The 15,399-nt window shown below is 47.3% G+C and overlaps 11 non-coding genes across 11 annotated transcripts; all 11 read right to left on the bottom strand.

The window, feature by feature from the left end:
* Positions 1–220: 220 nt before the first annotated feature.
* Positions 221–293, bottom strand: TRNAV-CAC (transfer RNA valine (anticodon CAC)). The gene has a single exon. It is a non-coding gene; the product is annotated as a tRNA-Val (tRNA).
* A 420-nt stretch (positions 294–713) lies between these two features.
* TRNAP-UGG (transfer RNA proline (anticodon UGG)) lies at positions 714–785 on the bottom strand. Its single transcript has one exon. It is a non-coding gene; the product is annotated as a tRNA-Pro (tRNA).
* A 1,315-nt stretch (positions 786–2,100) lies between these two features.
* TRNAV-CAC (transfer RNA valine (anticodon CAC)) lies at positions 2,101–2,173 on the bottom strand. The gene has a single exon. It is a non-coding gene; the product is annotated as a tRNA-Val (tRNA).
* A 1,811-nt stretch (positions 2,174–3,984) lies between these two features.
* TRNAV-CAC (transfer RNA valine (anticodon CAC)) lies at positions 3,985–4,057 on the bottom strand. Its single transcript has one exon. It is a non-coding gene; the product is annotated as a tRNA-Val (tRNA).
* Positions 4,058–4,477: 420 nt separating this feature from the next.
* Positions 4,478–4,549, bottom strand: TRNAP-UGG (transfer RNA proline (anticodon UGG)). Its single transcript has one exon. It is a non-coding gene; the product is annotated as a tRNA-Pro (tRNA).
* Positions 4,550–5,876: 1,327 nt separating this feature from the next.
* On the bottom strand, positions 5,877–5,949 carry TRNAV-CAC (transfer RNA valine (anticodon CAC)). Its single transcript has one exon. It is a non-coding gene; the product is annotated as a tRNA-Val (tRNA).
* Positions 5,950–11,520: 5,571 nt separating this feature from the next.
* TRNAV-CAC (transfer RNA valine (anticodon CAC)) lies at positions 11,521–11,593 on the bottom strand. The gene has a single exon. It is a non-coding gene; the product is annotated as a tRNA-Val (tRNA).
* A 420-nt stretch (positions 11,594–12,013) lies between these two features.
* On the bottom strand, positions 12,014–12,085 carry TRNAP-UGG (transfer RNA proline (anticodon UGG)). Its single transcript has one exon. It is a non-coding gene; the product is annotated as a tRNA-Pro (tRNA).
* Positions 12,086–13,408: 1,323 nt separating this feature from the next.
* Positions 13,409–13,481, bottom strand: TRNAV-CAC (transfer RNA valine (anticodon CAC)). The gene has a single exon. It is a non-coding gene; the product is annotated as a tRNA-Val (tRNA).
* A 420-nt stretch (positions 13,482–13,901) lies between these two features.
* On the bottom strand, positions 13,902–13,973 carry TRNAP-UGG (transfer RNA proline (anticodon UGG)). Its single transcript has one exon. It is a non-coding gene; the product is annotated as a tRNA-Pro (tRNA).
* Positions 13,974–15,288: 1,315 nt separating this feature from the next.
* On the bottom strand, positions 15,289–15,363 carry TRNAV-CAC (transfer RNA valine (anticodon CAC)). The gene has a single exon. It is a non-coding gene; the product is annotated as a tRNA-Val (tRNA).
* Positions 15,364–15,399: the final 36 nt, after the last annotated feature.

Below are 15,399 nucleotides of genomic sequence, written 5' to 3'. Positions count from 1 at the left end.
CTCTGTGCTCTGCAACATTACATACACAAAATGCAAGCGCGTGCATTTTTTTATTGGCCCCATATACAGAATACATGTGAGGATGCTTGCCTTCCCAGTGTATTTCTCAAGCTCTTGAGAGCATATGCTATTTCCATGGGAACGCAAATAAGTTCATACTTTACATTTGTGTGTGACAAAAGGGGAAAAAAACTATTTTGTGTAAAATGCCAGCAGAGAGTGTTTCTGCCCGGTCTCGAACCGGGGACCTTTCGCGTGTGAGGCAAACGTGATAACCACTACACTACAGAAACAGCTGCTTGCTCACCTTTGTAGGGACTGGGAGAACAGGTGCAAAGGGCAGTGCAAGTGGACCTGCTTAAAGACTAATCAAATGCCTTGCGCCTGAAGCTCACACAATCCAGCCTAAAACATACGTCCTATCAAGCATGCGCACATATACAAGTATGCCAGCTGAGGGCCTATGCAGCGTACAGATGGAAGGACATATTTCCACTTTGAGATCGGACGGCCAAAACTCACAAGCAAATCAAGGAATGTTACTGAGAGCTAACAGAGAACACAAAGTGCTTGTCGCAAGGACATGGCACGCAAAGAGGTTCAGGAAGTGAATTGTTCATCGACTACTGCTTACCGAGAAAACCAGAGAGTCTGTCCAATGAAAATAACATTGAAAAAACAAAAAAAAGGAGCTCAAGTTAACCACCTTGATTGGGCTCGTCCGGGATTTGAACCCGGGACCTCTCGCACCCAAAGCGAGAATCATACCCCTAGACCAACGAGCCACGGTCCTTTGAGCATTTGACGGAATTGTCCTCAGCGTTTGCACCCCCCTTAGGATTCGAGGCCAAGAATGCCTATTCCTGAAGTTTGTTCCTGCCGCTGAAAGCCTTGTCGGTGTATGAGCCAAATGAATGCCCCAGTCGGCACGCTCTGACTGTCTTCACAGGTCTCCTCCTCATCCCGAAGGTTGGTGGCCCATTGACATCAGGGTGGAAGGTGCTTGCGATACACTGTTCCTTCCTTCCTTCCTTCCTTCCTTTATTCCTCTTATGCTGTTTATGTAATAAGAGGGGACGATACACAGAAGAGAGAAAGTGGCCCAACACACTAGACTAGCAGTCTTCTGATCAATCTGCAGCTGGCAAGGTGGGGGAGAGCCTTTATTTTGCACCTGCTGGGATCTGCATTGGCAGAAGCTCTGAGGGCTGGGCCTTTCCTTTTGCCTGTAAAAACAAAAAGCAGCCCTCCTCCCTCCAGCCCTGAGAGCATGGGCGTGACACTGGAAAAAGCAGCATCTCCCCTTTGGTAAAGATGACCATTGCACAGCTGCTCACTCAGAGCTCGATCGTGCTCGATCAGGCGAGATATATTTAGGTCACCAGCAAAGTCTGTTCTCTTTTCTTGCGTAGGGTGAGCATTCACAGAGCCCAGCTTCGTTGACAAGAGTGCAAAAGGTGTATACTAAAAGCTTTCTGCTTTACTTGAGCGCCATGGCCGTTATTATATTTTGGCTGCTCCAAGCAATCTCTGTCCAGCCGATGCAAATTTCCAGCTCAAATTTTCCCAGCACTCAAAAAGTCCCTCCTCCCGCCAGCTCTGCTTTCAGGAAGTTCAGCAGAAGCAGTCCAACTTCTGTTCCCACTTCAGAGGAAAAGCTTTCTCGGGCCAGAGAAAGCCAGGGAATCACTGTACCGGCAAGTGCATTTCTTACAACTGGTAATCCCTCAGAACACAGAAATGAAGAAGCTGTATATGAAAATGTATTATTTCTTTGGTACACTAACCTATGTAACTAATATGGACCATTTCAGAGGACGGAGCGGACCCAACTGTGATCCCAGAGACCCAAATACCCAGCAGTAGGGAAAATAAATCCTCTCTGTGCTCTGCAACATTACATACACAAAATGCAAGCGCGTGCATTTTTTTATTGGCCCCATATACAGAATACATGTGAGGATGCTTGCCTTCCCAGTGTATTTCTCAAGCTCTTGAGAGCATATGCTATTTCCATGGGAACGCAAATAAGTTCATACTTTACATTTGTGTGTGACAAAAGGGGAAAAAAACTATTTTGTGTAAAATGCCAGCAGAGAGTGTTTCTGCCCGGTCTCGAACCGGGGACCTTTCGCGTGTGAGGCAAACGTGATAACCACTACACTACAGAAACAGCTGCTTGCTCACCTTTGTAGGGACTGGGAGAACAGGTGCAAAGGGCAGTGCAAGTGGACCTGCTTAAAGACTAATCAAATGCCTTGCGCCTGAAGCTCACACAATCCAGCCTAAAACATACGTCCTATCAAGCATGCGCACATATACAAGTATGCCAGCTGAGGGCCTATGCAGCGTACAGATGGAAGGACATATTTCCACTTTGAGATCGGACGGCCAAAACTCACAAGCAAATCAAGGAATGTTACTGAGAGCTAACAGAGAACACAAAGTGCTTGTCGCAAGGACATGGCACGCAAAGAGGTTCAGGAAGTGAATTGTTCATCGACTACTGCTTACCGAGAAAACCAGAGAGTCTGTCCAATGAAAATAACATTGAAAAAACAAAAAAAAGGAGCTCAAGTTAACCACCTTGATTGGGCTCGTCGGGGATTTGAACCCGGGACCTCTCGCACCCAAAGCGAGAATCATACCCCTAGACCAACGAGCCACGGTCCTTTGAGCATTTGACGGAATTGTCCTCAGCGTTTGCACCCCCCTTAGGATTCGAGGCCAAGAATGCCTATTCCTGAAGTTTGTTCCTGCCGCTGAAAGCCTTGTCGGTGTATGAGCCAAATGAATGCCCCAGTCGGCACGCTCTGACTGTCTTCACAGGTCTCCTCCTCATCCCGAAGGTTGGTGGCCCATTGACATCAGGGTGGAAGGTGCTTGCGATACACTGTTCCTTCCTTCCTTCCTTCCTTCCTTCCTTTATTCCTCTTATGCTGTTTATGTAATAAGAGGGGACGATACACAGAAGAGAGAAAGTGGCCCAACACACTAGACTAGCAGTCTTCTGATCAATCTGCAGCTGGCAAGGTGGGGGAGAGCCTTTATTTTGCACCTGCTGGGATCTGCATTGGCAGAAGCTCTGAGGGCTGGGCCTTTCCTTTTGCCTGTAAAAACAAAAAGCAGCCCTCCTCCCTCCAGCCCTGAGGGCATGGGCGTGACACTGGAAAAAGCAGCATCTCCCCTTTGGTAAAGATGACCATTGCACAGCTGCTCACTCAGAGCTCGATCGTGCTCGATCAGGCGAGATATATTTAGGTCACCAGCAAAGTCTGTTCTCTTTTCTTGCGTAGGGTGAGCATTCACAGAGCCCAGCTTCGTTGACAAGAGTGCAAAAGGTGTATACTAAAAGCTTTCTGCTTTACTTGAGCGCCATGGCCGTTATTATATTTTGGCTGCTCCAAGCAATCTCTGTCCAGCCGATGCAAATTTCCAGCTCAAATTTTCCCAGCACTCAAAAAGTCCCTCCTCCCGCCAGCTCTGCTTTCAGGAAGTTCAGCAGAAGCAGTCCAACTTCTGTTCCCACTTCAGAGGAAAAGCTTTCTCGGGCCAGAGAAAGCCAGGGAATCACTGTACCGGCAAGTGCATTTCTTACAACTGGTAATCCCTCAGAACACAGAAATGAAGAAGCTGTATATGAAAATGTATTATTTCTTTGGTACACTAACCTATGTAACTAATATGGACCATTTCAGAGGACGGAGCGGACCCAACTGTGATCCCAGAGACCCAAAAACCCAGCAGTAGGGAAAATAAATCCTCTCTGTGCTCTGCAACATTACATACACAAAATGCAAGCGCGTGCATTTTTTTATTGGCCCCATATACAGAATACATGTGAGGATGCTTGCCTTCCCAGTGTATTTCTCAAGCTCTTGAGAGCATATGCTATTTCCATGGGAACGCAAATAAGTTCATACTTTACATTTGTGTGTGACAAAAGGGGAAAAAAACTATTTTGTGTAAAATGCCAGCAGAGAGTGTTTCTGCCCTGTCTCGAACCGGGGACCTTTCGCGTGTGAGGCGAACGTGATAACCACTACACTACAGAAACAGCTGCTTGCTCACCTTTGTAGGGACTGGGAGAACAGGTGCAAAGGGCAGTGCAAGTGGACCTGCTTAAAGACTAATCAAATGCCTTGCGCCTGAAGCTCACACAATCCAGCCTAAAACATACGTCCTATCAAGCATGCGCACATATACAAGTATGCCAGCTGAGGGCCTATGCAGCGTACAGATGGAAGGACATATTTCCACTTTGAGATCGGACGGCCAAAACTCACAAGCAAATCAAGGAATGTTACTGAGAGCTAACAGAGAACACAAAGTGCTTGTCGCAAGGACATGGCACGCAAAGAGGTTCAGGAAGTGAATTGTTCATCGACTACTGCTTACCGAGAAAACCAGAGAGTCTGTCCAATGAAAATAACATTGAAAAAACAAAAAAAAGGAGCTCAAGTTAACCACCTTGATTGGGCTCGTCCGGGATTTGAACCCGGGACCTCTCGCACCCAAAGCGAGAATCATACCCCTAGACCAACGAGCCACGGTCCTTTGAGCATTTGACGGAATTGTCCTCAGCGTTTGCACCCCCCTTAGGATTCGAGGCCAAGAATGCCTATTCCTGAAGTTTGTTCCTGCCGCTGAAAGCCTTGTCGGTGTATGAGCCAAATGAATGCCCCAGTCGGCACGCTCTGACTGTCTTCACAGGTCTCCTCCTCATCCCGAAGGTTGGTGGCCCATTGACATCAGGGTGGAAGGTGCTTGCGATACACTGTTCCTTCCTTCCTTCCTTCCTTCCTTCCTTCCTTCCTTTATTCCTCTTATGCTGTTTATGTAATAAGAGGGGACGATACACAGAAGAGAGAAAGTGGCCCAACACACTAGACTAGCAGTCTTCTGATCAATCTGCAGCTGGCAAGGTGGGGGAGAGCCTTTATTTTGCACCTGCTGGGATCTGCATTGGCAGAAGCTCTGAGGGCTGGGCCTTTCCTTTTGCCTGTAAAAACAAAAAGCAGCCCTCCTCCCTCCAGCCCTGAGAGCATGGGCGTGACACTGGAAAAAGCAGCATCTCCCCTTTGGTAAAGATGACCATTGCACAGCTGCTCACTCAGAGCTCGATCGTGCTCGATCAGGCGAGATATATTTAGGTCACCAGCAAAGTCTGTTCTCTTTTCTTGCGTAGGGTGAGCATTCACAGAGCCCAGCTTCGTTGACAAGAGTGCAAAAGGTGTATACTAAAAGCTTTCTGCTTTACTTGAGCGCCATGGCCGTTATTATATTTTGGCTGCTCCAAGCAATCTCTGTCCAGCCGATGCAAATTTCCAGCTCAAATTTTCCCAGCACTCAAAAAGTCCCTCCTCCCGCCAGCTCTGCTTTCAGGAAGTTCAGCAGAAGCAGTCCAACTTCTGTTCCCACTTCAGAGGAAAAGCTTTCTCGGGCCAGAGAAAGCCAGGGAATCACTGTACCGGCAAGTGCATTTCTTACAACTGGTAATCCCTCAGAACACAGAAATGAAGAAGCTGTATATGAAAATGTATTATTTCTTTGGTACACTAACCTATGTAACTAATATGGACCATTTCAGAGGACGGAGCGGACCCAACTGTGATCCCAGAGACCCAAATACCCAGCAGTAGGGAAAATAAATCCTCTCTGTGCTCTGCAACATTACATACACAAAATGCAAGCGCGTGCATTTTTTTATTGGCCCCATATACAGAATACATGTGAGGATGCTTGCCTTCCCAGTGTATTTCTCAAGCTCTTGAGAGCATATGCTATTTCCATGGGAACGCAAATAAGTTCATACTTTACATTTGTGTGTGACAAAAGGGGAAAAAAACTATTTTGTGTAAAATGCCAGCAGAGAGTGTTTCTGCCCGGTCTCGAACCGGGGACCTTTCGCGTGTGAGGCGAACGTGATAACCACTACACTACAGAAACAGCTGCTTGCTCACCTTTGTAGGGACTGGGAGAACAGGTGCAAAGGGCAGTGCAAGTGGACCTGCTTAAAGACTAATCAAATGCCTTGCGCCTGAAGCTCACACAATCCAGCCTAAAACATACGTCCTATCAAGCATGCGCACATATACAAGTATGCCAGCTGAGGGCCTATGCAGCGTACAGAGGGAAGGACATATTTCCACTTTGAGATCGGACGGCCAAAACTCACAAGCAAATCAAGGAATGTTACTGAGAGCTAACAGAGAACACAAAGTGCTTGTCGCAAGGACATGGCACGCAAAGAGGTTCAGGAAGTGAATTGTTCATCGACTACTGCTTACCGAGAAAACCAGAGAGTCTGTCCAATGAAAATAACATTGAAAAAACAAAAAAAAGGAGCTCAAGTTAACCACCTTGATTGGGCTCGTCGGGGATTTGAACCCGGGACCTCTCGCACCCAAAGCGAGAATCATACCCCTAGACCAACGAGCCACGGTCCTTTGAGCATTTGACGGAATTGTCCTCAGCGTTTGCACCCCCCTTAGGATTCGAGGCCAAGAATGCCTATTCCTGAAGTTTGTTCCTGCCGCTGAAAGCCTTGTCGGTGTATGAGCCAAATGAATGCCCCAGTCGGCACGCTCTGACTGTCTTCACAGGTCTCCTCCTCATCCCGAAGGTTGGTGGCCCATTGACATCAGGGTGGAAGGTGCTTGCGATACACTGTTCCTTCCTTCCTTCCTTCCTTCCTTCCTTCCTTTATTCCTCTTATGCTGTTTATGTAATAAGAGGGGACGATACACAGAAGAGAGAAAGTGGCCCAACACACTAGACTAGCAGTCTTCTGATCAATCTGCAGCTGGCAAGGTGGGGGAGAGCCTTTATTTTGCACCTGCTGGGATCTGCATTGGCAGAAGCTCTGAGGGCTGGGCCTTTCCTTTTGCCTGTAAAAACAAAAAGCAGCCCTCCTCCCTCCAGCCCTGAGAGCATGGGCGTGACACTGGAAAAAGCAGCATCTCCCCTTTGGTAAAGATGACCATTGCACAGCTGCTCACTCAGAGCTCGATCGTGCTCGATCAGGTGAGATATATTTAGGTCACCAGCAAAGTCTGTTCTCTTTTCTTGCGTAGGGTGAGCATTCACAGAGCCCAGCTTCGTTGACAAGAGTGCAAAAGGTGTATACTAAAAGCTTTCTGCTTTACTTGAGCGCCATGGCCGTTATTATATTTTGGCTGCTCCAAGCAATCTCTGTCCAGCCGATGCAAATTTCCAGCTCAAATTTTCCCAGCACTCAAAAAGTCCCTCCTCCCGCCAGCTCTGCTTTCAGGAAGTTCAGCAGAAGCAGTCCAACTTCTGTTCCCACTTCAGAGGAAAAGCTTTCTCGGGCCAGAGAAAGCCAGGGAATCACTGTACCGGCAAGTGCATTTCTTACAACTGGTAATCCCTCAGAACACAGAAATGAAGAAGCTGTATATGAAAATGTATTATTTCTTTGGTACACTAACCTATGTAACTAATATGGACCATTTCAGAGGACGGAGCGGACCCAACTGTGATCCCAGAGACCCAAATACCCAGCAGTAGGGAAAATAAATCCTCTCTGTGCTCTGCAACATTACATACACAAAATGCAAGCGCGTGCATTTTTTTATTGGCCCCATATACAGAATACATGTGAGGATGCTTGCCTTCCCAGTGTATTTCTCAAGCTCTTGAGAGCATATGCTATTTCCATGGGAACGCAAATAAGTTCATACTTTACATTTGTGTGTGACAAAAGGGGAAAAAAACTATTTTGTGTAAAATGCCAGCAGAGAGTGTTTCTGCCCGGTCTCCTTTCGCGTGTGAGGCAAAGGTGATAACCACTACACTACAGAAACAGCTGCTTGCTCACCTTTGTAGGGACTGGGAGAACAGGTGCAAAGGGCAGTGCAAGTGGACCTGCTTAAAGACTAATCAAATGCCTTGCGCCTGAAGCTCACACAATCCAGCCTAAAACATACGTCCTATCAAGCATGCGCACATATACAAGTATGCCAGCTGAGGGCCTATGCAGCGTACAGATGGAAGGACATATTTCCACTTTGAGATCGGACGGCCAAAACTCACAAGCAAATCAAGGAATGTTACTGAGAGCTAACAGAGAACACAAAGTGCTTGTCGCAAGGACATGGCACGCAAAGAGGTTCAGGAAGTGAATTGTTCATCGACTACTGCTTACCGAGAAAACCAGAGAGTCTGTCCAATGAAAATAACATTGAAAAAACAAAAAAAAGGAGCTCAAGTTAACCACCTTGATTGGGCTCGTCGGGGATTTGAACCCGGGACCTCTCGCACCCAAAGCGAGAATCATACCCCTAGACCAACGAGCCACGGTCCTTTGAGCATTTGACGGAATTGTCCTCAGCGTTTGCACCCCCCTTAGGATTCGAGGCCAAGAATGCCTATTCCTGAAGTTTGTTCCTGCCGCTGAAAGCCTTGTCGGTGTATGAGCCAAATGAATGCCCCAGTCGGCACGCTCTGACTGTCTTCACAGGTCTCCTCCTCATCCCGAAGGTTGGTGGCCCATTGACATCAGGGTGGAAGGTGCTTGCGATACACTGTTCCTTCCTTCCTTCCTTCCTTCCTTCCTTTATTCCTCTTATGCTGTTTATGTAATAAGAGGGGACGATACACAGAAGAGAGAAAGTGGCCCAACACACTAGACTAGCAGTCTTCTGATCAATCTGCAGCTGGCAAGGTGGGGGAGAGCCTTTATTTTGCACCTGCTGGGATCTGCATTGGCAGAAGCTCTGAGGGCTGGGCCTTTCCTTTTGCCTGTAAAAACAAAAAGCAGCCCTCCTCCCTCCAGCCCTGAGAGCATGGGCGTGACACTGGAAAAAGCAGCATCTCCCCTTTGGTAAAGATGACCATTGCACAGCTGCTCACTCAGAGCTCGATCGTGCTCGATCAGGCGAGATATATTTAGGTCACCAGCAAAGTCTGTTCTCTTTTCTTGCGTAGGGTGAGCATTCACAGAGCCCAGCTTCGTTGACAAGAGTGCAAAAGGTGTATACTAAAAGCTTTCTGCTTTACTTGAGCGCCATGGCCGTTATTATATTTTGGCTGCTCCAAGCAACCTCTGTCCAGCCGATGCAAATTTCCAGCTCAAATTTTCCCAGCACTCAAAAAGTCCCTCCTCCCGCCAGCTCTGCTTTCAGGAAGTTCAGCAGAAGCAGTCCAACTTCTGTTCCCACTTCAGAGGAAAAGCTTTCTCGGGCCAGAGAAAGCCAGGGAATCACTGTACCGGCAAGTGCATTTCTTACAACTGGTAATCCCTCAGAACACAGAAATGAAGAAGCTGTATATGAAAATGTATTATTTCTTTGGTACACTAACCTATGTAACTAATATGGACCATTTCAGAGGACGGAGCGGACCCAACTGTGATCCCAGAGACCCAAATACCCAGCAGTAGGGAAAATAAATCCTCTCTGTGCTCTGCAACATTACATACACAAAATGCAAGCGCGTGCATTTTTTTATTGGCCCCATATACAGAATACATGTGAGGATGCTTGCCTTCCCAGTGTATTTCTCAAGCTCTTGAGAGCATATGCTATTTCCATGGGAACGCAAATAAGTTCATACTTTACATTTGTGTGTGACAAAAGGGGAAAAAAACTATTTTGTGTAAAATGCCAGCAGAGAGTGTTTCTGCCCGGTCTCCTTTCGCGTGTGAGGCAAAGGTGATAACCACTACACTACAGAAACAGCTGCTTGCTCACCTTTGTAGGGACTGGGAGAACAGGTGCAAAGGGCAGTGCAAGTGGACCTGCTTAAAGACTAATCAAATGCCTTGCGCCTGAAGCTCACACAATCCAGCCTAAAACATACGTCCTATCAAGCATGCGCACATATACAAGTATGCCAGCTGAGGGCCAATGCAGCGTACAGATGGAAGGACATATTTCCACTTTGAGATCGGACGGCCAAAACTCACAAGCAAATCAAGGAATGTTACTGAGAGCTAACAGAGAACACAAAGTGCTTGTCGCAAGGACATGGCACGCAAAGAGGTTCAGGAAGTGAATTGTTCATCGACTACTGCTTACCGAGAAAACCAGAGAGTCTGTCCAATGAAAATAACATTGAAAAAACAAAAAAAAGGAGCTCAAGTTAACCACCTTGATTGGGCTCGTCGGGGATTTGAACCCGGGACCTCTCGCACCCAAAGCGAGAATCATACCCCTAGACCAACGAGCCACGGTCCTTTGAGCATTTGACGGAATTGTCCTCAGCGTTTGCACCCCCCTTAGGATTCGAGGCCAAGAATGCCTATTCCTGAAGTTTGTTCCTGCCGCTGAAAGCCTTGTCGGTGTATGAGCCAAATGAATGCCCCAGTCGGCACGCTCTGACTGTCTTCACAGGTCTCCTCCTCATCCCGAAGGTTGGTGGCCCATTGACATCAGGGTGGAAGGTGCTTGCGATACACTGTTCCTTCCTTCCTTCCTTCCTTCCTTCCTTTATTCCTCTTATGCTGTTTATGTAATAAGAGGGGACGATACACAGAAGAGAGAAAGTGGCCCAACACACTAGACTAGCAGTCTTCTGATCAATCTGCAGCTGGCAAGGTGGGGGAGAGCCTTTATTTTGCACCTGCTGGGATCTGCATTGGCAGAAGCTCTGAGGGCTGGGCCTTTCCTTTTGCCTGTAAAAACAAAAAGCAGCCCTCCTCCCTCCAGCCCTGAGAGCATGGGCGTGACACTGGAAAAAGCAGCATCTCCCCTTTGGTAAAGATGACCATTGCACAGCTGCTCACTCAGAGCTCGATCGTGCTCGATCAGGCTCGATCAGGCGAGATATATTTAGGTCACCAGCAAAGTCTGTTCTCTTTTCTTGCGTAGGGTGAGCATTCACAGAGCCCTGCTTCGTTGACAAGAGTGCAAAAGGTGTATACTAAAAGCTTTCTGCTTTACTTGAGCGCCATGGCCGTTATTATATTTTGGCTGCTCCAAGCAATCTCTGTCCAGCCGATGCAAATTTCCAGCTCAAATTTTCCCAGCACTCAAAAAGTCCCTCCTCCCGCCAGCTCTGCTTTCAGGAAGTTCAGCAGAAGCAGTCCAACTTCTGTTCCCACTTCAGAGGAAAAGCTTTCTCGGGCCAGAGAAAGCCAGGGAATCACTGTACCGGCAAGTGCATTTCTTACAACTGGTAATCCCTCAGAACACAGAAATGAAGAAGCTGTATATGAAAATGTATTATTTCTTTGGTACACTAACCTATGTAACTAATATGGACCATTTCAGAGGACGGAGCGGACCCAACTGTGATCCCAGAGACCCAAATACCCAGCAGTAGGGAAAATAAATCCTCTCTGTGCTCTGCAACATTACATACACAAAATGCAAGCGCGTGCATTTTTTTATTGGCCCCATATACAGAATACATGTGAGGATGCTTGCCTTCCCAGTGTATTTCTCAAGCTCTTGAGAGCATATGCTATTTCCATGGGAACGCAAATAAGTTCATACTTTACATTTGTGTGTGACAAAAGGGGAAAAAAACTATTTTGTGTAAAATGCCAGCAGAGAGTGTTTCTGCCCGGTCTTGAACCGGGGACCTTTCGCGTGTGAGGCGAACGTGATAACCACTACACTACAGAAACAGCTGCTTGCTCACCTTTGTAGGGACTGGGAGAACAGGTGCAAAGGGCAGTGCAAGTGGACCTGCTTAAAGACTAATCAAATGCCTTGCGCCTGAAGCTCACACAATCCAGCCTAAAACATACGTCCTATCAAGCATGCGCACATATACAAGTATGCCAGCTGAGGGCCTATGCAGCGTACAGAGGGAAGGACATATTTCCACTTTGAGATCGGACGGCCAAAACTCACAAGCAAATCAAGGAATGTTACTGAGAGCTAACAGAGAACACAAAGTGCTTGTCGCAAGGACATGGCACGCAAAGAGGTTCAGGAAGTGAATTGTTCATCGACTACTGCTTACCGAGAAAACCAGAGAGTCTGTCCAATGAAAATAACATTGAAAAAACAAAAAAAAGGAGCTCAAGTTAACCACCTTGATTGGGCTCGTCCGGGATTTGAACCCGGGACCTCTCGCACCCAAAGCGAGAATCATACCCCTAGACCAACAAGCCACAGTCCTTTGAGCATTTGACGGAATTGTCCTCAGCGTTTGCACCCCCCTTAGGATTCGAGGCCAAGAATGCCTATTCCTGAAGTTTGTTCCTGCCGCTGAAAGCCTTGTCGGTGTATGAGCCAAATGAATGCCCCAGTCGGCACGCTCTGACTGTCTTCACAGGTCTCCTCCTCATCCCGAAGGTTGGTGGCCCATTGACATCAGGGTGGAAGGTGCTTGCGATACACTGTTCCTTCGTTCCTTCCTTCCTTCCTTCCTTCCTTTATTCCTCTTATGCTGTTTATGTAATAAGAGGGGACGATACACAGAAGAGAGAAAGTGGCCCAACACACTAGACTAGCAGTCTTCTGATCAATCTGCAGCTGGCAAGGTGGGGGAGAGCCTTTATTTTGCACCTGCTGGGATCTGCATTGGCAGAAGCTCTGAGGGCTGGGCCTTTCCTTTTGCCTGTAAAAACAAAAAGCAGCCCTCCTCCCTCCAGCCCTGAGAGCATGGGCGTGACACTGGAAAAAGCAGCATCTCCCCTTTGGTAAAGATGACCATTGCACAGCTGCTCACTCAGAGCTCGATCGTGCTCGATCAGGCGAGATATATTTAGGTCACCAGCAAAGTCTGTTCTCTTTTCTTGCGTAGGGTGAGCATTCACAGAGCCCAGCTTCGTTGACAAGAGTGCAAAAGGTGTATACTAAAAGCTTTCTGCTTTACTTGAGCGCCATGGCCGTTATTATATTTTGGCTGCTCCAAGCAATCTCTGTCCAGCCGATGCAAATTTCCAGCTCAAATTTTCCCAGCACTCAAAAAGTCCCTCCTCCCGCCAGCTCTGCTTTCAGGAAGTTCAGCAGAAGCAGTCCAACTTCTGTTCCCACTTCAGAGGAAAAGCTTTCTCGGGCCAGAGAAAGCCAGGGAATCACTGTACCGGCAAGTGCATTTCTTACAACTGGTAATCCCTCAGAACACAGAAATGAAGAAGCTGTATATGAAAATGTATTATTTCTTTGGTACACTAACCTATGTAACTAATATGGACCATTTCAGAGGACGGAGCGGACCCAACTGTGATCCCAGAGACCCAAATACCCAGCAGTAGGGAAAATAAATCCTCTCTGTGCTCTGCAACATTACATACACAAAATGCAAGCGCGTGCATTTTTTTATTGGCCCCATATACAGAATACATGTGAGGATGCTTGCCTTCCCAGTGTATTTCTCAAGCTCTTGAGAGCATATGCTATTTCCATGGGAACGCAAATAAGTTCATACTTTACATTTGTGTGTGACAAAAGGGGAAAAAAACTATTTTGTGTAAAATGCCAGCAGAGAGTGTTTCTGCCCGGTCTCGAACCGGGGACCTTTCGCGTGTGAGGCGAACGTGATAACCACTACACTACAGAAACAGCTGCTTGCTCACCTTTGTAGGGACTGGGAGAACAGGTGCAAAGGGCAGTGCAAGTGGACCTGCTTAAAGACTAATCAAATGCCTTGCGCCTGAAGCTCACACAATCCAGCCTAAAACATACGTCCTATCAAGCATGCGCACATATACAAGTATGCCAGCTGAGGGCCTATGCAGCGTACAGAGGGAAGGACATATTTCCACTTTGAGATCGGACGGCCAAAACTCACAAGCAAATCAAGGAATGTTACTGAGAGCTAACAGAGAACACAAAGTGCTTGTCGCAAGGACATGGCACGCAAAGAGGTTCAGGAAGTGAATTGTTCATCGACTACTGCTTACCGAGAAAACCAGAGAGTCTGTCCAATGAAAATAACATTGAAAAAACAAAAAAAAGGAGCTCAAGTTAACCACCTTGCTTGGGCTCGTCCGGGATTTGAACCCGGGACCTCTCGCACCCAAAGCGAGAATCATACCCCTAGACCAACGAGCCACGGTCCTTTGAGCATTTGACGGAATTGTCCTCAGCGTTTGCACCCCCCTTAGGATTCGAGGCCAAGAATGCCTATTCCTGAAGTTTGTTCCTGCCGCTGAAAGCCTTGTCGGTGTATGAGCCAAATGAATGCCCCAGTCGGCACGCTCTGACTGTCTTCACAGGTCTCCTCCTCATCCCGAAGGTTGGTGGCCCATTGACATCAGGGTGGAAGGTGCTTGCGATACACTGTTCCTTCCTTCCTTCCTTCCTTCCTTTATTCCTCTTATGCTGTTTATGTAATAAGAGGGGACGATACACAGAAGAGAGAAAGTGGCCCAACACACTAGACTAGCAGTCTTCTGATCAATCTGCAGCTGGCAAGGTGGGGGAGAGCCTTTATTTTGCACCTGCTGGGATCTGCATTGGCAGAAGCTCTGAGGGCTGGGCCTTTCCTTTTGCCTGTAAAAACAAAAAGCAGCCCTCCTCCCTCCAGCCCTGAGAGCATGGGCGTGACACTGGAAAAAGCAGCATCTCCCCTTTGGTAAAGATGACCATTGCACAGCTGCTCACTCAGAGCTCGATCGTGCTCGATCAGGCGAGATATATTTAGGTCACCAGCAAAGTCTGTTCTCTTTTCTTGCGTAGGGTGAGCATTCACAGAGCCCAGCTTCGTTGACAAGAGTGCAAAAGGTGTATACTAAAAGCTTTCTGCTTTACTTGAGCGCCATGGCCGTTATTATATTTTGGCTGCTCCAAGCAATCTCTGTCCAGCCGATGCAAATTTCCAGCTCAAATTTTCCCAGCACTCAAAAAGTCCCTCCTCCCGCCAGCTCTGCTTTCAGGAAGTTCAGCAGAAGCAGTCCAACTTCTGTTCCCACTTCAGAGGAAAAGCTTTCTCGGGCCAGAGAAAGCCAGGGAATCACTGTACCGGCAAGTGCATTTCTTACAACTGGTAATCCCTCAGAACACAGAAATGAAGAAGCTGTATATGAAAATGTATTATTTCTTTGGTACACTAACCTATGTAACTAATATGGACCATTTCAGAGGACGGAGCGGACCCAACTGTGATCCCAGAGACCCAAATACCCAGCAGTAGGGAAAATAAATCCTCTCTGTGCTCTGCAACATTACATACACAAAATGCAAGCGCGTGCATTTTTTTATTGGCCCCATATACAGAATACATGTGAGGATGCTTGCCTTCCCAGTGTATTTCTCAAGCTCTTGAGAGCATATGCTATTTCCATGGGAACGCAAATAAGTTCATACTTTACATTTGTGTGTGACAAAAGGGGAAAAAAACTATTTTGTGTAAAATGCCAGCAGAGAGTGTTTCTGCCCGGTCTCGAACCGGGGGGACCTTTCGCGTGTGAGGCGAACGTGATAACCACTACACTACAGAAACAGCTGCTTGCTCACCTTTGTAGGGACTGGGAGAACA

Source organism: Ambystoma mexicanum, chromosome 2q (assembly GCF_040938575.1).
Source record: "Ambystoma mexicanum isolate Mex_15411 chromosome 2q, UKY_AmexF1_1, whole genome shotgun sequence".
Lineage (NCBI taxonomy): Eukaryota > Metazoa > Chordata > Amphibia > Caudata > Ambystomatidae > Ambystoma > Ambystoma mexicanum.
This window is presented reverse-complemented; position numbering and strand designations above follow the sequence as displayed.